Here is a 22594-nt window from a genome sequence, read left to right on the forward strand (position 1 = left end):
TGGGGACCCAGTACGAAACGGTGATGGTGATGTGGTCTGAGATGAGATGATGCACAAGGTTTGCCTCTAGCCTGTCACTGATAAGATCAGTACTTAGTACGTGGTCAAGTGTCGCACCTGTAGTATGTGTTGGGCCTTGTGGAGTGTGGTTAATAATGCCGTAGGTGTTGACGAAGTGTACTAAACGTGTCCCATTAAGGTTGCTTCTGTCAAGGGGGTCGTGAAGATCAGGATGACAAGCGTTGATATCACTCAAGTATTCACCAGCGGATGAGCCAATTTGTGATCAACTCCAGCAGGAAAACGAGTCACCAGAAAAATTCAGCTAACTTTCGGTTGTGGACGGGCTGATAAGCCACTTTCATGTTATGGCCAAGTATTCACCGGCGACGACTGCGTCGATGATATCTTTACGGTTTCTAGCGACGTAGACAGCCTGAGACTGCGCTGATGAGGCCTCGACCTCGTCCAGTGTCGGGTACGGCATATAGGTGCGACGGATTTCAGTAAGCTTGGTGTTCATTGAGAGATTTTCTGGATAAACAAGGTTGACACATTATCTGTCACGCTGGGGTAAGCTGTTGTTATATGAGATGTACTCTGGTAAGCAGATCATGTTGTTTTGAGCCGCTGGGTGGACTGGGTAACTTACGTGGTGGACCCAGGGTAGGCCAGTCTTCAGGAGTTTCACTGTTTGTTGTTCCACTAGGCAGGGGATTGGGGGTAATTTCTTTCTTCTATTTTTCAATTGGTGCATTATGTGTGATTTAATGATATTTGCTTGTTGGTGATGGGTGTCTGAGTCAGTATCACTGTCAGAATTGTGGTAGTTGACGCGCTTACCGGAATTGAGACAATTGTAGTCCATGTGATCCCATGAGGCCAGTTTAGTACTTTGGTTGTCCGTTTATGTCTCCACAGCGTCTTTAGTGGCCTTAGTAGTGTTAACTTCATTCTCATTCACTTCTGTATGGGAGGATCACTATTAGATCCAGTGTCTTTTGGTATATCCATGGTGGGAATTTTTGTACAATCGAAGCGCCAGGGATCACATGACCCTGTCGTGGCAACACCGGCCATTACGCCAGAATGACGTCAGCTAACTAGCGATTTTCCCTCGTTAGCCCGAGGGCATGGCTCACCCCCCCGGCCAGGAGTGGTGGGTCTCGCGCCAACGATATTTATCTGCTAAATACGGCTAAGTCCAAGACCTCAATACTCCAACAGCTCCCAACCAGTCCAGGAGTCCTTGTACCTCTCTACCACAGCCACCGACTCCCCTTGTACACAATTACACTCAAATTAACGCTGAAAACCAGGACTTAACTCACACCACGGTATTGCTGTCCAGATTCCCGTTTTCGGTGACAATTACAATAATATACAATAGCTAAATAAAGAAGATAAGAAGTTAATAAGAGAAAAAACGAAAGAGATCGGAGAGATAGGTGATAATAAACAAGAAATACGTGAATATAATATCAAAAGAAAACGGAGAGACGCGACGCGAGGAATCAGTGTTATTGCCCTACTGTTTACCTCCGCTTCTTTATTTTCCAATAGGAAATAGCAAACGCTGGAGGATGGAAGGGCGTTCGCAATATCCTGAGTCGCTGGCCAGGTTGAACGCCGGGCCGAGCTGAGCTGTCCCCTGTATCGTAGAGGGTTCATCCATAATGTTCTGTGTACGTGTGTGTGTGTGTGCTATCGATTTTTAATGAGTGTTTGTATATGCATAAGATAGATTATGGTTTAGCGAGTTGTTTATTCAGAATTGACACAAATGTCCTCCTCAATTATGAAGGTTAAGCATCTGAGCTCAGAATGTTCAAATGTGAGTAATTAGTGTTAATTAATGTCCTTTAATATAATTACAACGTTTTACAGGCATCAATTACACACGAGTCTTGTAAGTGTTAGAAAATATTTTACACATTTTACCAATTACAATTTGAGTGAACCATTTAAACACATTTCTTTTCACTCTCTAAACAGATACAGATATTATCAAGCATGTTCAAGATTAATGTTATTATGTTGAACCTTATTGGTCAGGCCTCATAATAACTAATCTAACCTAACCTAAAATGCACACACACACACACACACACACACTGGTACGTTTGAAAGTATGGCGCTCACCGGGTTATAAATGTGGCGGTGTGTTGTTACGTAAGTATTGCTTGTAAATTTGGCACTGTCTCGCCTGTAAGTGTGATTGTGTTTGTAATTGTGGCACTATCGTTTCCGTAATGTTGGTACACTCTGTCTTGCTAGCAAATGTAGTCTTGCTTGTAATCATCATCATCATTATTATTATTTAATACATATATAATTTTAACTTATATATATATACAGTATATATAAGTTACCCTGTACAGCACTTCCATCCATTCTCCTAACAACCACAGCACACCAGTAAACTCGGAGTCTATCCCTTCCCTCTCTACCTCACTTCCCGTCGTCCAGCCATAAGAGAGGGTAGGTTGAAGAGGAGGAAAGATCAGGATCGGATTCCCAGAGGCATAAAGTGTATGTGTGTGGGCGAAGAACGACGTGCCGCAGCCGACACCGTGAAACTCCTTCTCAGATGAGTCCGGGGCGATAGTAGTAAAGATGGCCTGTCGGAGATGTGTAGGAGATCAACAAGGAGATAGGAGGCCAGAGACCATCGACAAGGAGATGGGAGAATAGAGATATGTCTTATTATTTATCAGATATCGACTGATTGATTGGAAGATGTGTAGATGAGCCAAAGATCGACAAGGAGATGTGCAGAAGAGCGAGAAATCAAATATGTGTCAGATGTTAATATGAAGATGGAGGCAAAGAGTTGTGCCAGATGTTTGCCAGATATCGACAGGGTAAAATGTGCCAGAGATGAACCAGAGATTGACGAGGGCCAGAGATGTGTAAGAGAACGCCATGGGAAGGTGGCAGGGTGATGTGTCAGTAAGGTGTTATCTCACAACATTATATATGAACCGACAAGGAAACTTAATGACATGGGCAAATCTTCATTGTATTAAAAGATGAAATTAATGGTTTTCTAAGAATATGAACGGGAATATATTGTGAATTTAGGGAATGCAAGAAAAGACGAGAGAAAGTTTTCTTGTGTGTCATCAGGATCTTAAAGTGAAGTAATGGATGAAGAAAGTGAAACAAATGGGAGAAAATATCTACAATTTTAAACGTGACTTTGACGTGGCCCCATAAGGAGAGAGAGAGAGAGAGAGAGAGAGAGAGAGAGAGAGAGAGAGAGAGTAGGATAAATAGTGGAGGAAAAAAAGAAAGAATAGAATAGAATTACATAATATTCTAACATTTTTATGAAACATTCAAATTTCAGCAAAAATGAGCTGAAAAATTACTAATCGAGGAAACACAATTACAAATAATTTTTTGGAAATATTATTGGTTTCATTGAGGATATAAATACCTTTAAATGTTAAAAATGAAAATACTTGTGACTAGGTGTCGTGTCAGAAGGGTTTACGTTAATGGTTAAAACAAAAATATATCACACGTTGCAATGACAAAAAAAAGAGACATCAAAGGGTCAAATAACATAAAATGATTGACAATAAAAGCGTTTTTTAGTGTCGTAATTGTGAATGGCTAGTGACCTCTGTTCATTTACCATTTCCCCCCCACTGATTCTAATTCGTTAACTTTTTTTAATGACGAATTACAGGTGTATTCGTTGACCATAGTAGTACGTTCACTCTTTAAATATAACCTCATTTATTTAACCTATCTGTACGCATCATATTTAAGATTTACGAGGAGCAGCGACATGTGAGTCAAAAAATAGAAAAGAAGGAATTGAACCTTTCTTCACCAATACTTTTTTTTTATATAATATCAACGTTGGTATATTTTCCTAGCAGTATAACCTATCCATTGACGTTCTTATGGAGAGAGGGACGGGTGGGGGGGGGACAGGTGAGGGAGGTGGGAGGGAGGAGATACAGATGAGTGAGGGAGGTGAGAGGGAGGATGGAGAGGTGAGTGAGGGAGGGAGGAGGGGGTGAGTGAGGAGGAGGTAGGAGAGAGGAGATAGGGATGAGTAAAGAAGGAAGGAGAGGAGATAGGGATGAGTGAGGGAGAAGGGAGGAGGGAGGAAAGAGGTGGAAGGACGGAGAGAAAAGTGAGTGAGGGAGGAAGGAGGAGGAAAAAGGGCGGAGGTAGGAGGAAGGAGGGTGAGCGAAGGGAATATCCTAATGGAAATTGATTTCACGTCAATATTTAACCGCTGGAAACACCTTTCTTTGTTTACACGAGTCACCTGATTAAAAGAAAATGGGAGACAGGTATGAGAGAAAGAGACAGAGACAGAGGGAGAAGATGAGGCTTAAGAGTAGAGAGAGAGAGAGAGAGAGAGAGCAACTGAACACCTGAAATTAATTAAACCAACTTCATGCCAGTCAACAGTTAGTTATCATGCAGGGATAACCCAGGTGTGTGTCTGTGTGTGTCTCTCTCTCTACCTGTGCTGTTGTAATGTACTGTTGCTTCTCTAACGACCGTGTTTAACATAGTATTACCAGGGTGGAACATGGCTGGTATGTGACAGGAGACAGCGTGTGAATGTCGTACGAGGGTGTAAACCTATCAAGTGCCTATGCTTTTTTTTTTTGCCATTAAGTAGATGGAGTTAGTTAAGTACTGCACCTAGATAATGATGATGTTATTGTGGTGTTTTTGGGAAGAAATATTGGTGTGTGTGTGTGTGTGTGTGTGTGTGTGTGTGTGTGCATGTGTGTGTGTACAAAATATTCATCTATTGCTTCTTATCAATAATAATTGTTTTTATATCCTAATTTACTGGGAGATAAGGAAGTGACAAAAGTAGAGAAACACGAAGAGTGAAAAATAAAAGAGAGAGAGAGAGAGAGAGAGAGAGAGAGAGAGAGAGAGAGAGAGAGAGAGAGAGAGAGAGAGAGAGAGAGGAAAAATGGACTGAGAAGTGAGTAGTAGTAGCGATGGCGGCCGACAGATGGCACCTCGTGTATCATGGTCTGAGGAGCGCCAGAGGGAAGGCAGCTACCAGCAACCCTTAAAATTTTATTGAGTATACGTGTACCAGTTGGTGTTCCGTCTCGTGCAGAATTGTATATATATATATTTTTTTACCTGTAGTTCAATGATAAGAGAGAATAATAGAAATGACGAGTGAATGATATGGCGATTAAAGTGTTCGTCAAATTAAGTGAGTATCTATCTATCTATCTATCTATCTATCCATCCATTCATCCATTCATCTGTCTGTCTGTCTGTCTGTCTCTTGCTCTCTCCCTCTCTCTGTCTCTCCTGGGTCTTCTTTATCTCCTTCTGTCTCTTTAACATTTTATATCTCTTCCTCTTTTTCTATCTCATCTTCTCTCCTCTTCCTCTGTTTGCTCTCTATCTCTTCCTGCCTCTTCTTCTCCCTCCCCCCTCCATCTCTCACCGTTTCTCTATCAATGGTGGTCTCAAAGGACGCCTCGTAATTATCTCCGACGCAAAGACCTTACCGACGAAGGCCCATGGGGAGGCGTTTACTATCCCTCTATCAGTTTGCGCCTCTCCCTGTTCTTCCTGGGTTTTGTTTGTCTCCCTGGCGTTATACTCCCTGTGCCACCTCTAACACCTCCCTACAGGGTTTACTGCTAATGAATCCCACAGCCCAAGTTCGTATACCATGGAATCCAATACGACTAGCAGGCAAGAGAAGGAAACAAGGCGAAGGGACTTGGACGGTGATTTGAGGTCATTCTTACCTTTAGATCGTCAACTGGGTGCTATGTCACTGTTGTTAAATCTGGGGTTGTGTTTTAGTTTTAAATTTGGGCTCTTCTGTTTTCATCGTGATATGGTAATAAGGTGATGCATTTTACTGTACCTCTGATATGATTTACTGATACGGTTTAGTGCTGACATGACTCAGTGGTACAGTTTTTTTCTGACATGATATAGTGGTGTAGCTTAATCTGATGTGACAGTGATGCATTATACTGTACTTCCGACATGATACAGTTGTGCATTATACTGTATATTTCTGACATGATACACTGATGCAATTTAGTGCTGACATGACACGGTGGTGCAGCTTAATCTGACATGATACAGTGGTGCAGTTAAATGTGACATGATAGAGTGACAGAGAGTTCTATGTTCCTCCAGCAATTTATTGAGTATAATTGTTTACTCGAACTATGAAAGCCATTCGAGTACTCCTTACCACAGTGCCAGGACTTCGCATTTAGTATGAGTGTGCGTAAGTAACTGTCTGGTCTCATAAGTGAAGGAAATGATCGTTGGTGAGTCTGGCCTAAAGTGATATGGAATTATAGGTATTTAATTATTTTATAGTTTTATTATCATGCCTATACAATAATTATCTTTCTTTTTCTTTTCTCTCACTTTCTTTTTTCTTTCTGTCTCTCTGTCGCTTTATCTCTTTGGGATACATATTTCCTACTACAAATAATAATAATTTAAAAGACAACGTAAAAACTATATGTCATTCTTATGATAAAAGACAACAAGCTGATAGTGTTCGTCAGCTGTTCTGTATATTACACTCTGAAATACAAAATACCCCCAAAAAATGCTTTAAAGATCTAGTAGTTAATAAATGCATTGCCAAAAAATTCTAAGCAAAACAATCCTGGGAAGCAATGTATTTCTACTTAGTTTATTCGAGAGAGACAGTTGTATTTTTTTATATATTTACATCCTAAAAGGCAATTGTTCATTCACACACATAGTAATTGTTAGAAATCTACTGCAATTTTATAGTATTCTGATGAAAAAATTACACATTAAAATTGTATAAAATTATTATATGTTTGGCCGTGATTCTCCTTGAAAACAAATTTATGTTTACTTATTAAATTCTTGAATAATGCTTTTTTTTCTTAAACAAATAATATTCATAAAAAATGGATATACTCCAGTACATTATAATCTGGAAAAGTGAATATATTTTCTACTCTTGATAATCTTGAAAAGCAGATGTACTTTTATGCCTTTAAGACCTAAATAACCAAATGTAACCTTACAAACGAAAACCCCCCCTTTTTTTTTATAATTTACACTTGATTTTCATGATATTTTCGGGCGGGCGGTGAAAGAGTGGCATAACCCGACCCTTCGAGGCTCAATGTTCCTGATCTAAAAAGTTAAAATATTTGAAAGAAAAACGGATAACTTTCTCTTGTGGGAGCGGAGGTGGAGGCAGGGGTCAGGGGTCAGGGGCGGGTGTGTGGGCGCTGGTGGGGTTGGTGGAGAATGTATTGTACCTTGACTGCCACGGTCCCTTGAGAGAGTGAGAGTTGAAGGAAAATGTCTCATTATCTCTCCCGCTACTGCAGTTCTTGTATAATCTTCTTAAGTCTTCCTTGAGTTGATCAGGATAATGGGGCAGAGATTAAATATAAACTCAGGAACACAAAGTTTATAATACTGTGTGGCATTGGTTAAACTTGTGTGAGGTAGGTGGCGCTGAAGTGCTGGTGATAATGACAGCGTATTGTGTTCTAAGTGACCCTCATTAACTTCAAGGGGGCCAGTTCAGATGGTCAGATTTGGCACGAGACCTTTGATGAAGTCATGTGTGGTGATGGTTTGTTTACAGTGTTTAGAGGTTAGGAACAATAATATAATGGTGATCTTGAAGCTTTAAAGTGATGCTAATGAATCAGGTCGTTGTTCCATTCACCTCAGAGTAATTGTGTCAAGGTTACTGGTCATGTTTAAAGAGTGAATATATATTACTTTTATAATGCTTATATATTTCATACATAATGCACCATACGGTATCATAGAAAAACTCACTGACGTAAAGCACACACACATACACACACACACACACACACACACACACACACACACACACACACACACACACAAACATCAGTAATGACCAATACCACTTAGTGTTTCACCACAACATAAACGATAACTCAACCAGATACAAAGGCTCAAGATCTGACGTCATACTAGAGGCACTCCAACAACAACAACAACAACAAGAACGACATGAACGACAACAACAACAACAACAACAAGTCCTTTATAGACCATCTGCTAATGAGACCCAACAACAGTTACTTGAGCTGTCAGATAGCACGGTACAGCACGATACACAAGTTACAGTCATAGTACAATGAGCTAAAGACTACAGTGTTGACGGTACAGACCATTTGGCTCACTTCATCACCATAAAGTCAGCTTGAGTATGGTGGTAGCTGAAGCATAGTAATGGACCTCATATGCTTCTCTAGGCGAAACGACTAACATTTCATATGCTTGTAAACTAACTCACACACACACACACACACACACACACACACACACACAAACACACATACACACACACACACAAACACTCTCTCTCCCTCTCTCTCCTCGCTGGTTACATACAAGCATAAGATAAAGCGGAGGTCGCTATTAATCTTAACAACACGGCAATATCCCTTTGTGACGTGACGTGTGTGTGTGTGTAAGTTAGTATATGTGTATGCGTATGTATGTGTATCTGTGTATGAGTGCATGTGTGCGTATATGTGTGTGCTTCCTTACACTCACACAAGACAATGACATCTATCATATGCAATATACGTGTACAGACACATGCATTCATTTTTTAGCTACCCTTTTATCTACACAGCACCGACAGTTCCCTACAAGCAGATATAAATAATCTCCCGCGAAAAAAGATCCCGCGAAGAAAGACTCAAGCTAAAAAACTAATGACAGCAACTCTTGTGGTGGCAGCAATCCTACTTCACATCGTCTGGTTGGCTTGGAGGAGGTATTGGATTCCTCAGTATATCACCAGTGGGAGGGATTTATTAGCAGTAAACCCTCTGGTATGTGTCGGAGAGGGAGAGTTAAGACCAGGAGGCATAACAAAGCACCTGGCAAATGGCGAGGCAGATATGGAATGAATGGTGTGGTAGGAACTTGGATACGCACTCACCCTACTTCCCCCTCGCCACCTCCTTCTTCTTCTCCTTCAGCAGTAGCTTGCTAGAGCTTTCTTTTCCTTGATTTTCGGAGGCATGACACAAAGCCTCCTGTTATGGAGTAGTTTAATTACTCTGATTTGGTGTGTGTCAAAAACTGTTCATAGTTTTGGCTTATCAAAACTTTTGTTCTTCAGTGAGTTGGGTCTTTACATCTTCTCCTTCTTGAAATCACAAAGCTAATGTATAAAACGTAAGTTGTTGCAAGAACATCTTAACCCCGTTGAAGGTTCGCGGATGATTATTGGTCGTATAACTAAAGATAGAATATACTTCACCTAACTGAAGAACTTACGCTAAAACCCCCAAACAAGGAACCAAAATAACGCTGAAATTATACTAAAAACACAACTAGATTCGTTCAAAGGCCTCAGACAATACATTGATATTGTTCCCTTAACTAGTGCTAAGGGGACAACGTCTCTGGTTAATTACAATCTTTGTGTATTTTTCATATCAGTTTTAGACGTTATCTTTGTGTTTTAACGTACGCACCTCTGAGTATCTGGGACCTCAACAAAGACAGGCATCGACTCTGGCAAGATGTTTCAAGCCGGAACAGCTAAACACTATTTCCTTGCAACCCACTACCACCACAACCACCCCCTCCCCTCCCCTTCCCAAAAATAAGAGCAAGGATTGGCAAACATTCCTTAGGTTGTTTGTTTGTACCAAGACTGTTGTGTGGAAGCTTCCGTTCAGCTGGAGGAAGAAGCCAAGATACTCAACATTTCCCCGAAGGAGCATGGGCCATCCTGTTTAGGAAGGAAGCATATAAAACTTCCCTCTTTTATTGTTGTTGCCAAGCCAATACGTCAGGGCCGAGGGCGGTGTTTACTTTATTATGAGTTCTGAATAAGTTAAGATGTGTGTGTGTGTGTGTGTGAAATGGTCGACCTTGGGACTCTCCTACTCTGTTATCATGTTTACTGTCTTCCGTATGATGTAGCAGATAGGTAAGACCCGCGAAATTGGTTATCTTTCTTATCGTTATTACACAATATTATCCCTTTTCACTCACCACCTCTACACGGGGATCTAGTTAGGTTAGGTTAGGTTAGGTGATAGGTGTACATAGCTAAGAAGAGTACGAATATATGAAACTGTTAAATAGATAAATAGAAAGATAAAGAACCAACGAAGAAAAAATAAACAAATTAACAGATAAGGTCATGAAATAAGATACCCAAAAAACACGTATTAATAAAATAGGTAAAAAGATGGTAGGTATATAAGACGTAATGAAGGAAGCCATACTGAAGAAACTTTTCCTTTGAAGTTAATAATTACAGTAGCTCAGTGGCAAAGGTTATCCACCCCTCCTCTCCTATTGCCCTCCCACTCCACCCCCCCTCCACGCCCCTCACCCCCTCCTCCCCTTCTCTCCCATCACCTCACCCTCTCACCCTTCACTGCCCTTGAGCAACTATTGTAACGCCTTTAAGCTCATATTATAGAATTATTGACATTTAGTTCATACCTTAATCATCAATGTTTACGAATTTAATGAGAAAAGAGTGGGAAAAGGTGAATAATTGACGAAGAAGAAGAAGAAGTAAAAGGGAAAAGAAGGAATAGAGAGAGATGGATAACGGACACACACAAAGAAAAAATGAAGGCAGGAGAATCAGGAATCAACAAGTGGAGCTAATTAGAGTTCCTACCTTGAGCATGCTAATGAGACACATTTACCCATTGTGGAGGTTGTGAGAATCGTTCCAGGAATAATTACCAACCTTTAATTATTCACACCTCGAGGGCAACGCCAAACACCCTCGACACCATCGTCTTCAACCTCGCTAATGACTCACCTGGCCTGGGTTACCAAAAAAAAAAAGATGACATAGGTAGTAAAAGACATGGAGAGAGAGAGAGAGAGAGAGAGAGAGAGAGAGAGAGAGAGAGAGAGAGAGAGAGAGACGTTCGTGTGGTGTTGCTTCTTTACTTCGTCCGTCAGAGCTTAGTAGGAGCCAGACGAATGGTTGCTTAACGTTGGTGCTATGTTGTCTTGCCATTATGAAGCGTCAGGGCTAGTGGTGCTGCTACACATCATGTTATTCCTTCTCCTTCTCCTGCACCCATCATGTTACTCCTCCTCCTCCCATCATGTTACTCATCCTACACCCATCATGTTATTCCTCCTCAACCCATCATATTACTCTTCTTCCTCTCATCATGTTACTCCTCTTCCTCCTTCTCCTCCCCATGCACTATACTAGTCGTTAATTCATCAGTTTTATTACACTTGTGTGCTGTTCTCTAGCTTCAGGGTTCCACATTTCAACTCTTCATCATAATTTCACAGACATATTTTCTCATTCTCGCTCCTGGTTGTACCTTAGTTGATATTAACGCTACGCCAGCATTAGTTCCGGTAAGCATATCTCCGTAATACTTCACAATACTCTTACGTATCTTTTTTATTTCCGTTTTTATTTCTTTTAGTTATCAGTGCCTCAAGGAGATACATACCAGGTTGTATATATATTGTATATCGTTTGCCTGTCATTTCAGTTTAAGTTATATAGATTCTTACACCATTTATTTGTCACAGTAACGTCTGCATAACTGTATTATAATCAGTCTTAAGATTTTTTTTTACTTGTTTTATTCACTCCAGTTTTCATATTATCTTAGCATACATGTAAATAATCTTTTAAATTAATATTAAATACCACATGGAAATTACTTAAGTAAATTGTATAAGATGGCCAATGAATAAGCATTAACTTTCTTTCCTAAACAAGAATCTCGAATATTATCCTTCCCCTCAGTTACCTCTTTATCTTCTCGTGTATACTCAAGCCAAAGTTTCCAAGTGTCGTCGCCTTGCTGAGCTTCCTTCATTCCCTTAGCATTAAAAGTCTTGCTCGGCTCACGACTTTCCAACTTTTTGATTTGCCGGGATTTCTGCAGGAAGGAGTTAAAAAAAAGATATTTCCTTCCAACTTAAAAATGTGAGTTTTGTTCCGTATTTTTTTTTTATTATTACGTGAAAAATCCAATGAGTAGCCAATTTCATAATATTTTTTTACAGTTATAATGGTGTTGACTCTGTTGCAGTAACACGACACTGACCTAAGTTATAATTTATTAAACTAGGGTTGATAAGCTGTCATCTCAAAAAAAAAAATCTTTAAGGACAAACAATTATTTTTCCTATACCACTACTAAAGAGGATCTTTTTTTAACCTCTACCAGACAGATTGTATTAAACCTTCACTTTTGTTCCATTGAATTTCGTTCAGACGTGAAAAAATAATTAATGAACTTAGAATTAATCTCTGCCACGTATTACTTTTTCTAACCTACATTCTGGGTCCTTTACAACTTCCTCCTCTTGTATATATATTTTTTTTCTTCATCTGTTTAATTCTTTTACTCTTTTAGGTGTTGTATTTTGTAAGTCTATATTTTTTAGTATTTTATTTATATAAGTGTTTACCTTATAATTGTTTGCCTTATAAGTATCTACTTTTATAAGCCTTTCCAGTCAATAGAACACAATTAATCTTATTCATTAAAATTTATCGATTATATAAAGTGAGACCTGATGGACAGCGCTCAATAACTCTCTTTCCTACTTCATCTTATTATGTATTTCCTTATTATTATTATTATTATTATTATTAATAGTAGTAGTAGTAGTAGTAGTAGTATTAGTAGTAGTAGTAGTAGTAGTAGTATCAGTAATAGTAACTTGATTATACGTCACAAGAAGACAGACACACACACACACTTTTAAGGGAACTTGTTACTTCCTCCCCCTCTTAACTTGGCAAAACTTTGTCAGTTAATTAGTACTAAATTCATTAAACCATTAAAACTTCTGCCGAGCTTTGAGACACCTGGCTACCTCTTAAAAAAACCGAAAAGCAACAACAACAGCAACAACAACAACAACAACAACAACAACAACAACAACACCGTCGAGGAACAAAGCCATATTTTCTTGAAATTGAGAATGGATTTTTTTTTATTTGTGTACTGTACTGTAGGTAGTTTTACATTCCTTTAGTGTTACAGTGAATACTTCTTCGTTGTTCTTTATTTCCCTCAGTCTGGTATTCTTAAACTGGTTTGTTTTTACGCCTAGGAGTTAACTATTGACACCTAACCCTTTACGAGTAAACCTCTGACACACACACACACACACACACACACACACACACGTTCATTAATACAAGTATCACTCGGCATCAGCGAACAGAATTCCACCCAAATTTCGACAGCAAATTAAACACAACGTGATCTGGGTGAGGGCGCGTTAGGTTAGGTTAGGTTAGGGTAATCAGCAACACTGGAGGTAAAAATACGAAAATAACAGATAAATCCATCACAGCAGATTTTACGAACACTTTGGTAACGATTTAACGATGGGGACGACCTCGTTAAGTGTGACGTAGTGGATGAACCCGTGTACTTTGCGTCAGGATTTAACACTGATTGAAATGATTAGTAGCAATGACCTTTATGTTTGTTATGTAGTGATGGTGAATGCCCTTCCGATAGCTATTGAAGACATAAGAAAATTCAGTATTGATTAGGGTAAAAATTGCTGTTATTTTCTCCTCTCTTTTGGTTAATCTTCACATCCTCGCGCGTTTGAAAATGTTATATCATGTTTGGATTAAGAAGAGAAAAGATTATAAGGAAAAAAATGTTATGTTTATATCTTTTGGGGACCATCAACATTTCCTCCTTTCCTGCCGCTTCTCTGTAAAGTATTTTCCCATCCTATATTCTCTTGATACATATTCAACAACATCACCAAGTCCATCAAAATTTTTTAGCATATAGAAAAAAGCCTTTACCAAAATCCCATGATCAATATTCTAGTCAGAGCTTTCACTTCCTCGATACTTCAAACTAACCTACTCTAACCTAACCTAATCTAACCTAACCTAATCTAACCTAACCTAACCTAACCTAATCTAACCTAACCTAATCTAACCTAACCTAATCTAACTTAACCTAATCTAACCTAACCTACTCTAACCTAACCTACTCTAACCTAACCTACTCTAACCTAACCTACTCTAACCTAATCTAACCTAACCTAATCTAACCTAACCTAACCTAACCTAACCATGTAGACTTTACTAATTTAACTGTTGGAAGTGCATGATAGACTTATACGCCGAAAATCACACATTAATGACAACGATACAATGTATTTCGATGAATGAGATTTAAATGACATATAATCCCACGTTATCTTCACAACAATGACAGATTATGGCAGGGAAAAATTACCAGTTAAAAAGTATAGCGAGATGGCCCACGAGATAAGGAATCAGAAGAACCGATCTTAATGTACTTCCGAGGGGGAGTAGAGGAGCTCCGTGTCTCTTTTATCTGGGAGGATTCATGGGACACTATCTTAATAGTTCCTTGCTACACCAGCGCATGTTACTCGGATGAACATTTTTTCCATCATTTCTGTATGGGAAGGAAAATTAAGAACAATTCCCAGGAAAAAGAAGATATTTTTTGTGTGTGTAGTATTATAGAAATATATATATATATATATATTTTTTTTTTCAGTTTCCTTACAAATATTACTGTTACGACAGTCGCCATCTATTGATTATGTAAAAAGGTGGTGAGGACTGCCTAGAGTCACCACACTGGACTGTCTTAATGCTTCGACTCATTTATTCGAGGTTTGGTGTTGGGTTAACAGTCAGTCAGATTGTGGACAGTATGGTTCCCGGCTGTGAGTCTCTCCTCCTTCTCCTCTATAGTAATGAGTACAATGTCATTTGTATTGGGGGTGCTGGTGGTAGAGTGGTACCGCTCTTGCCTTCGCAAGCGAGATGTCACGGGCTCGATTCCCGGACCGGTGGAAGTTGTTTGGACATACTTCCTAGCCCCCATTAGTCCCTGTTCACCTAGCAGTACAGTAGGTACCTGGTGTAAATCGAAAGATGCGAATTCGTATTCAGGGACAAGTTGTTGGAGCTTCCAATAACTTGATGACATAAACCATTGACTCTTTAGGCTTCTATGCCCTTGACTCTTCAGGCTTCTACGCCCTTAACTCATGAGATATAAAGGCAAGCATGAACTTAGCATGCTTCCCTGTTGGGCACTGTAAACGCTTCTGCGCTTCACCTTACACAAGGATGTAGGGGAGTGCCCAATAAATAATAATAAAAAAAAATAAAAAAAAGGTCATTTGTATTGTGTCAACTGCCATAAATTTTGTGACAAGTGTTCCTGCTCCGGTTAGGTTAAGTACTGTATATTGTAAATGATTTAATTGTAGGTTTAATAGTTTTGTTTTGTCAGCGGGTAAATTCTCGAACTGAACAAACTTTCTATTTAGTTATTTGATCATTATTGTTTCTTGCATACATTGTAATAGCTTATATTAATTATATTAGGTTTTGCTTCACCGATATCTGAGGTTAACCAGTCTTTGAAAATGTTCTATGGTAAACAGTTATATTAGTGGAGAACCCAACAGAAGGAAGAGTTAACGTAACATAACTGAAGCATTTAACTCCTTAAAGACGATGTGAACTTATGACACATTTACGATGATGATTTAAAGAACTTAAGGATGACATTATAAATACTTTGAGGATGATGGTTTAATTCCTTAAAAATGAGAACTTAAACCAACGTCCTCAAAGAGTTAATTAATTATTCATTAACGAATACTTTCTCTTTCTCTACCTGTTTGTAATGTACGGCGGATACACCAAAAAAGAAAATCTCACTTTGTATGCAAATATAACACAAGGCGGATGGATGGCTACAGGCTTTCTCTCTTTAGTTTGTCAGTCTTGTTACCAGAGGGCAGCACTGCATGTCATGATGGGGTCAGAAAGTTGTCTTAAATCTGTGAACATCAGAAAGTTTCGATAGCTTCAAGTTAACTAATTACGGGAATAAATGTTGAAATAATAATCTTACCTCTTCTTCTACTACTACTACTACTACTACTACTACTACTTCTACTACTGTTATGGGAGACATGAAAAATGAGAAACGTTAGTACATAATCTCATATATAACAGCTATAGAAACCTTGTATAAGCCTTGAGTCAGAATCTAATAATATTTTTAATTAATTCATATGAGTTAAAGCTCTTCAGTTAGTTAATTAATGTCGCTGTCATACACACGTCTCTGTTTTATTCATAGAAGTGAGCATATTACAGGTATTAAAGTTGTATGGCATTTTGACACAGGATAGACGACAGTTAATGTTTATGTTTTATAGAACCTGGCGGATCATCATTTTCTTATTTATCTTTTACTGAATATAAAACACCTTTAAAACACTATATCGGGTTTAAAAGAAACACAATAGGGATCGAACCCTCCACTCTAGGGTTGGGGACGAGTGTGGTGCTACTGGATCAGTCTCACTCCCAAAACAAGTGGTTCAGGTCCAGTGGTAAAGTCAATTGTTTAGCACCAACATGTTTCAAGCCTCCCACAGGCCGCTGCTGCCACACACAATATTCAAATTGACGTAGTTTTGGGACAGGGTTTATTGCAACACGCACAGTGGAGACAGAGATCACAATAAACAGGAACACACACACACACACACACACATATATATATATATATATATATATATATATATATATATATATATATATATATATATATATATATATATATATATATTTATTTATTTATGTATTTATTCGATTGGTTAACATCGCACCCCGGTCTGTTTAACTAAAATATTTAAACTTTCAACTTCCTTTTCTTTTGGAATGTTAGGTGTGTCTATGGCCGCACCAGAACACTGGCCAGTTGTCCGGAAATTAAGTCAGCTCTATCGCAATATTTCTTCACTTCAATATAAGTGTTTACTGTTCCTAGTCAGCGTTTCATTGTCTAATCTGAAAACCATTACGTTGACAGGAGGTGAAGAGCTGGTCCTTTATATTTATTTAGTAAAACAAATTGGAGCTTCCAGTTCACTTCCTAAGGTGACTGAAGTTATTGTTATTATATGTCGGCATTTGTAAACCCAAGCACCCGTCAGTTGGCGTTAGATGAATCAATTATTAACGCGAGTTCACTTTTTTCGTCTCATTATCTGTATCAGTATTCCCAGGTTTCTCATCCACAATACAGTATTATCCCTGGGACTATACAATACATGGTTGGGTAACTGTCTCCGGGCAAATTGTCCTCTATATAAAATGAAATTTAAGGAAAAGTGATTAAAGATTCTCCTCCATTGTCGGTAGGACCAATGCCTAGCAGAGGAAATTTTCACAAGTATTCCATTTTCTATATCATTCAACCTAAGACGATCTTTCCTTAGCGTGACACAGATGGGAATTGTCTGGTCTAAATCTTCCTCCAGTGATGTATAGATACATTATTTATGGTTGGCCAGGTCAGGTGATGGCCACTTTGTCATGTTTTCTTTTCACTTCCTGATTTATAAATACACACCCAAGATTTCTCCATCTTTGTTTACCTTCTGTCAGTGTTTGGAGTTGGTTAGTATTCAGGGTTTGTTTTTCAGTCTTTCCTCACGTCGGGTACGTTTCCACCTAGTTGAGACGTTTGAGTCACTCCCCGAGAGCATCAGATTATTCCTAAAGAGTTGAATAATCTTTTGTGAGAAGCTTGTAATCCTTCCACCCTCGGGGGATTAGAATTGATTTCATCTCTATGGAATATTTGATCTCAGGAATTTTTGTGTTGCTTTTAATTTTATTTCTAAGGTTAAAATAATATTCTGTTTTCATCTATTGTCGAAAAAAAATAAATATGTAGAATAAAAATGTTATGGCCGGACATAAAGCAAGCAGTATCATCCTTGGCTACCTGTGTTGGTTAATCTTGTTCTATTTATCATTTTCTTAGTAAATAACTTATACGTTCGATGCCACCTTCAAAAATAAATCTTTTCAACTTTGGTCGGTAGATCATGTTTACAGGAACGTATTGCTTCCTTTATAGTCCACTGCAGCACATAAAGAGACTTATAGAAGCTCTCCTTTATGACTTTGATAGATGTATGTCTTGTCCTGTGCCCTTGTTGGGTCCCATTGTATAGGGAGAACTTTGTATCCTCTTATTGAATACAATGGAATATTGGAACACGGTGGTGGGCACTGAGACATATTACGTATAGGCAACACAGATGGTGGTGGGCAGTGAGACATACTGTATGTAGCCTGGCAGCACAGATGGTGGACTGGGATATGTAGCCAGGCAGCATAGATGGTGGTGGCGGTGAGGTAGAAGCCTGTGTCATGGGTGAAGACATCAGTGACTTATATTTCAGCCTGTGGTGTATCCCCGCGAGAGCTCGGGTGATGGAATATTCATGCCCACGTCTGCATCTAGGGTAATGTCCGCCCTGTGCTGGACTCCACCATCCTCGCCTCTGGGAGCAACAGATCATATTCTCTTAAAACATTTTGGATTCAGACTCTACATCTGTGTGTCGGATCTTTTACCTCGCTTTTGGCTGACATGTTATGCATGCGGCTCACATTCCTCGGTACTTGCTGAACGTTGCCTACGTTAAACTCGATTTTTTTTTTAAACAGAAAACCTGAAAGTATTATAATCTTGATTTTCACTTGTTCCCATTTCCTCAGTGACTGTTGATCTTTTGCTACGTAATAAAGTAGAAATGTTATTGTTGTCATTTCATCTCCATTCGTAAAGTTAGGAAACTAGATTAATCAAAAGTTGCATATATGAAGGTCTGACGCCCTGGGGAGGCATGACCAGATGAAACAATGTAGGAATCTGGTTTAATTTTGACTTTATTTCTTTCTTATGCTGTTTGTGATGTTTGATATGGGAAAATATTGTTCGGAAGCTTAACCTCGTTTTGTAATTACTGTCATTCTGAAATCGACTTTTAAAGAGAAGATCTCCTCGTTGTCATCACATAGATCAATTTGACTCAGAAGCTGATCGTGATGACATCCCTGGCTTCACCGAGTTCATTGCATTAAATCTGAATACTTCATTTTGATTCTTATTGTTTGATTTCGCTTTTTTTCATCTTTCATTTCAGATACTGGAATTTTTTTACCTATATGTTCATCAGTTTATGATTCGCAGCCAACACTCACCTACAAACCCGCGAAACATCAAACCTTTATCTGTAAATTCATTAAATCGCCCCATTGTGGTCTATGGTGACTGGGGACTATTTTATACCTGCAGTCAAATCAAATATGTGTTTTGGATCTGTAATGACTCTAGTATGACTCATTTCCTTCAGATGGGACACACTACATAATCATTGATCAGATTCATAGAAAATAACTTACGGAAATAAAATATATGTTCGAATAAAAAACAACCAATCAACTTATAATTTATGGAAACATTAGGTATTATTAACATCTTGTTCCTTGATACTAGATTCTCAGCCTCGTATCAGCTCAAAGGACCAGACGATCGTATTTTCATTGGTACCTAAGAGGAGAAGCGTACAGGTGGATTCGACGTGAATATTTCAACGAACGATAATTTATCTCTTAACTGTGCGTAAAATGGCACGTTCAGTTATGATGTGTCGTCGCGGAGCAATTTCCACACTAACTTGGGGCAATCTTTGTGACGTAGATCAGAGTGTGACAGTAAGATACAATTTTGTTTTTCCATTGTGGTGAAGAATTTTACGGACGAACTTTTAAGAAACTGAGGTCAGATCAAGTTTGTGGTGGGCCTCAAAGGTCACCCGTGACTGACCGCCTTGAAGTATTGATTGTGTGTCTGTCACGTTTTCAGAAGACTTGAGTAAAAATTTATCCATTTTTACAGGTCAGTTCCCACACGGCTGGTGGCCTGCGTCAAGGTGGACTCTAACTTGTGTGATGAAAATATATAAAAACATTTTATTAGAGATATACCGGAATTTCAGGTAAATATAGAACGACATCACAACAAATAATAAGAAACACGCACGAGTAAAGATGTGTGTGTGTGTGTGTGTGTGTGTGTGTGTGTGTGTGTGTGTGTGTGTGTGGGTGTTTCTATATATAAGAAAATAACGCCCCTGGAGGGAAATAAGAAAGAAAACTCTACACTAAAAAAAAGTTTTCTTCCGTCATCTTAAGAGAGCGACTTGCCGTCCCGTTAGGCTTAGACTTTGCTTAGACGAGAGTATGAATAAAAATAGTTTTGAAGACTCTGAGAGATTTCCCTTTACTATCCACACACATTCCAAACAAGATCTGCCTCTTTTACCTCTTCGATTCAAGGCCATTTCAGGAGTGCACAAGTTGGCTGGATTAAAGGACTCTGAGAGGGAGTGAGAGATTCGTCCACTGTGTATATTAAAACAAATACGACGCATGACAAGAAAACAAAATACAATTTATACCACAGAAACCATTTAACCGTAGAGTGACAGACAGACGAACACCATCAAGACCATGTACTGTATATATCCCCACCTTATAATATTTTCGTTCAGGAGAATAAACAAAAAATACATCTAGGTTTCCCATTGACCAGTGAGAAGACGCCTGACAGAATTTGGGTCGTAACTTTATCCTGTACATTCTGTGGAGGATAGATTCATCTCTAACTTAAGACTCTGAATAAGAGTTTTAGGCTTATCACTCGAACAGACTTGGGACGTGATGAGTGTTTTTCTCCTCAACGTAATTTCTTTCATCTTTTTTTTTATTTAATGTATTTTTTTTAAGGGTATATCTGAGTATCATCCCTCTACCCTCCTTCCCGGGTTAATGTATCCATCACTCCCCTACAAGAGGAAAGAGACCCCTGACATCTCTGGACCCGGTCTGTGTTTGAATCAGTAACTCAGGCAGACTCACATTCCTGGCTCTATGGATACTGTATACAACACCACTAGTTTCCCCTCTCTCTCTACTGCTTCTAAAAGGTCCTCTTGTTAAGGCTCACGATCTTCGTTTTAATATTGTGCTTAACAATTAATATAATCATCAGGGCAACTCAGGTTATTATGATAGATCTCTTTATCTATCATACTCGAGTCGCATAAGAAACTCTTGGCAAAGTTATCTGAGATATTGAACTCCTGTGAAATACAAATACAAATATATATAAAGAAATGCGAGTTGGTAAATAATCTATAGCTGTGGCAATGATCAGTAGGACCTTCTCTCCTTCCTGCTACTACTTCCTATTCATAAAGGCGATGTTTGAAATTTAAAAAGTTGAAGAAATTGTGGAGTTAAGAGAGTTTTTTGGGGGGAGTTACCTGAGTCAATGATATTTTTTGTATCTGATAGAAACTACTTCTTTCACATTTCGTTACAAAAGTTTAATCAAATGAGGATGTGATCAAATTCTGTGATTCATGAAGCTAAGGGAAGCTCTTCTTTTAATCACTCACGATCAATGCCACAACACAGAAACAATTTAGTCTCCAGTAACATTGCACAAGATGATGTCTCCAACAGCCGTGAAGGAAATATATCATAACTACAGCTGGGGAGGTAACTTTTATCGTGGGAATACGCGGAAAGTTATCCTCACTGGCGAATCTAATCAGGCAAGTTTACCCAAAAATTTGTATGTGTGTGACGCCTCGTATAACAAGTTCTCAGGACGCTGTCTCAAAAATGTACGAAAGTGTTAGAGGAGTGAGGCAGATGCAGTGAGAGAGTAGTGTGCGTATGTATGTAGGGTGTGGAGGATGTATAGAGAGGTGTAGGTGAGGTGTAAGGTATTGTATGGAGAGGTGTAGGTAGGGTGTGGAGGTATAGGTGGGTGTATTGGGAGGATAGATAGTATGTTTGGAGTTCGTGTGACATGTGTGTGTGTGTGTGTGTGTGTGTGTGTGTGTGTTCTGTGCGTATGCTGTATATGCTGAGGATGGTTATAAGTGTGTTAGAAGGGGTAGTATCAGAGCCGTGTAAAAGTATACAATATACGGGGAAAAATAATGTTCCAACCTGGGTGCTGTGAGCTTCTAGGTGATAAAGGTACCGCGGTGAAGCAGATAGCGTATACAAACAATTTTATTACACAACACACAGATTTTCCCTGAGAGACGTACCGCCTGAGCTGTGTGTGTGGGAGACGATCCCTCTACAACACAGGAATCAAGGGAGGGAATTTTGTCCTTTTGGGTGTTTCTCGGCCGTCACGGAATCAAATTTACCCACCACTTTAATTATGGGTTTGATTAGGTTAGGTTAGGTTAGGTTATATTTGAAGTTATTTAAAATTATAAGTTTAGATTTCTGGGATTAATAAGTCTCTCTCTCATAGGACCTCTTGGGGAAACATTTCCCCAACAAACTTGTATTCGAGAGATCCAAAATTCCTGAAAGTTTCCACTAATTTTAGTTCCATTATATCTCCAACACTCCTTCAGTATTTCTTCAACACCTGTCTGTAAAACTCCTCAACCAACCCGACTCCAACACTCCCTTGGCATTTTTTCCAGTACGCCTATAAAACCTTTATTATATCTACTTTCTCTGCGATAAAGCTCTTTTTTTTCAAGGAATATCAAAATATATTGCTGGTTTTTCCCAATTTTTTTTTTATGAAAGTTGTTCACGTTTTTCATCACCTCTGAATTTCTTTAAGTATATCCTAGTAACTCCTTCATGATATCC

Source organism: Homarus americanus, unplaced genomic scaffold (assembly GCF_018991925.1).
Source record: "Homarus americanus isolate GMGI-L3 unplaced genomic scaffold, GMGI_Hamer_2.0 scaffold45698, whole genome shotgun sequence".
In the NCBI taxonomy this organism is placed as follows: domain Eukaryota; kingdom Metazoa; phylum Arthropoda; class Malacostraca; order Decapoda; family Nephropidae; genus Homarus; species Homarus americanus.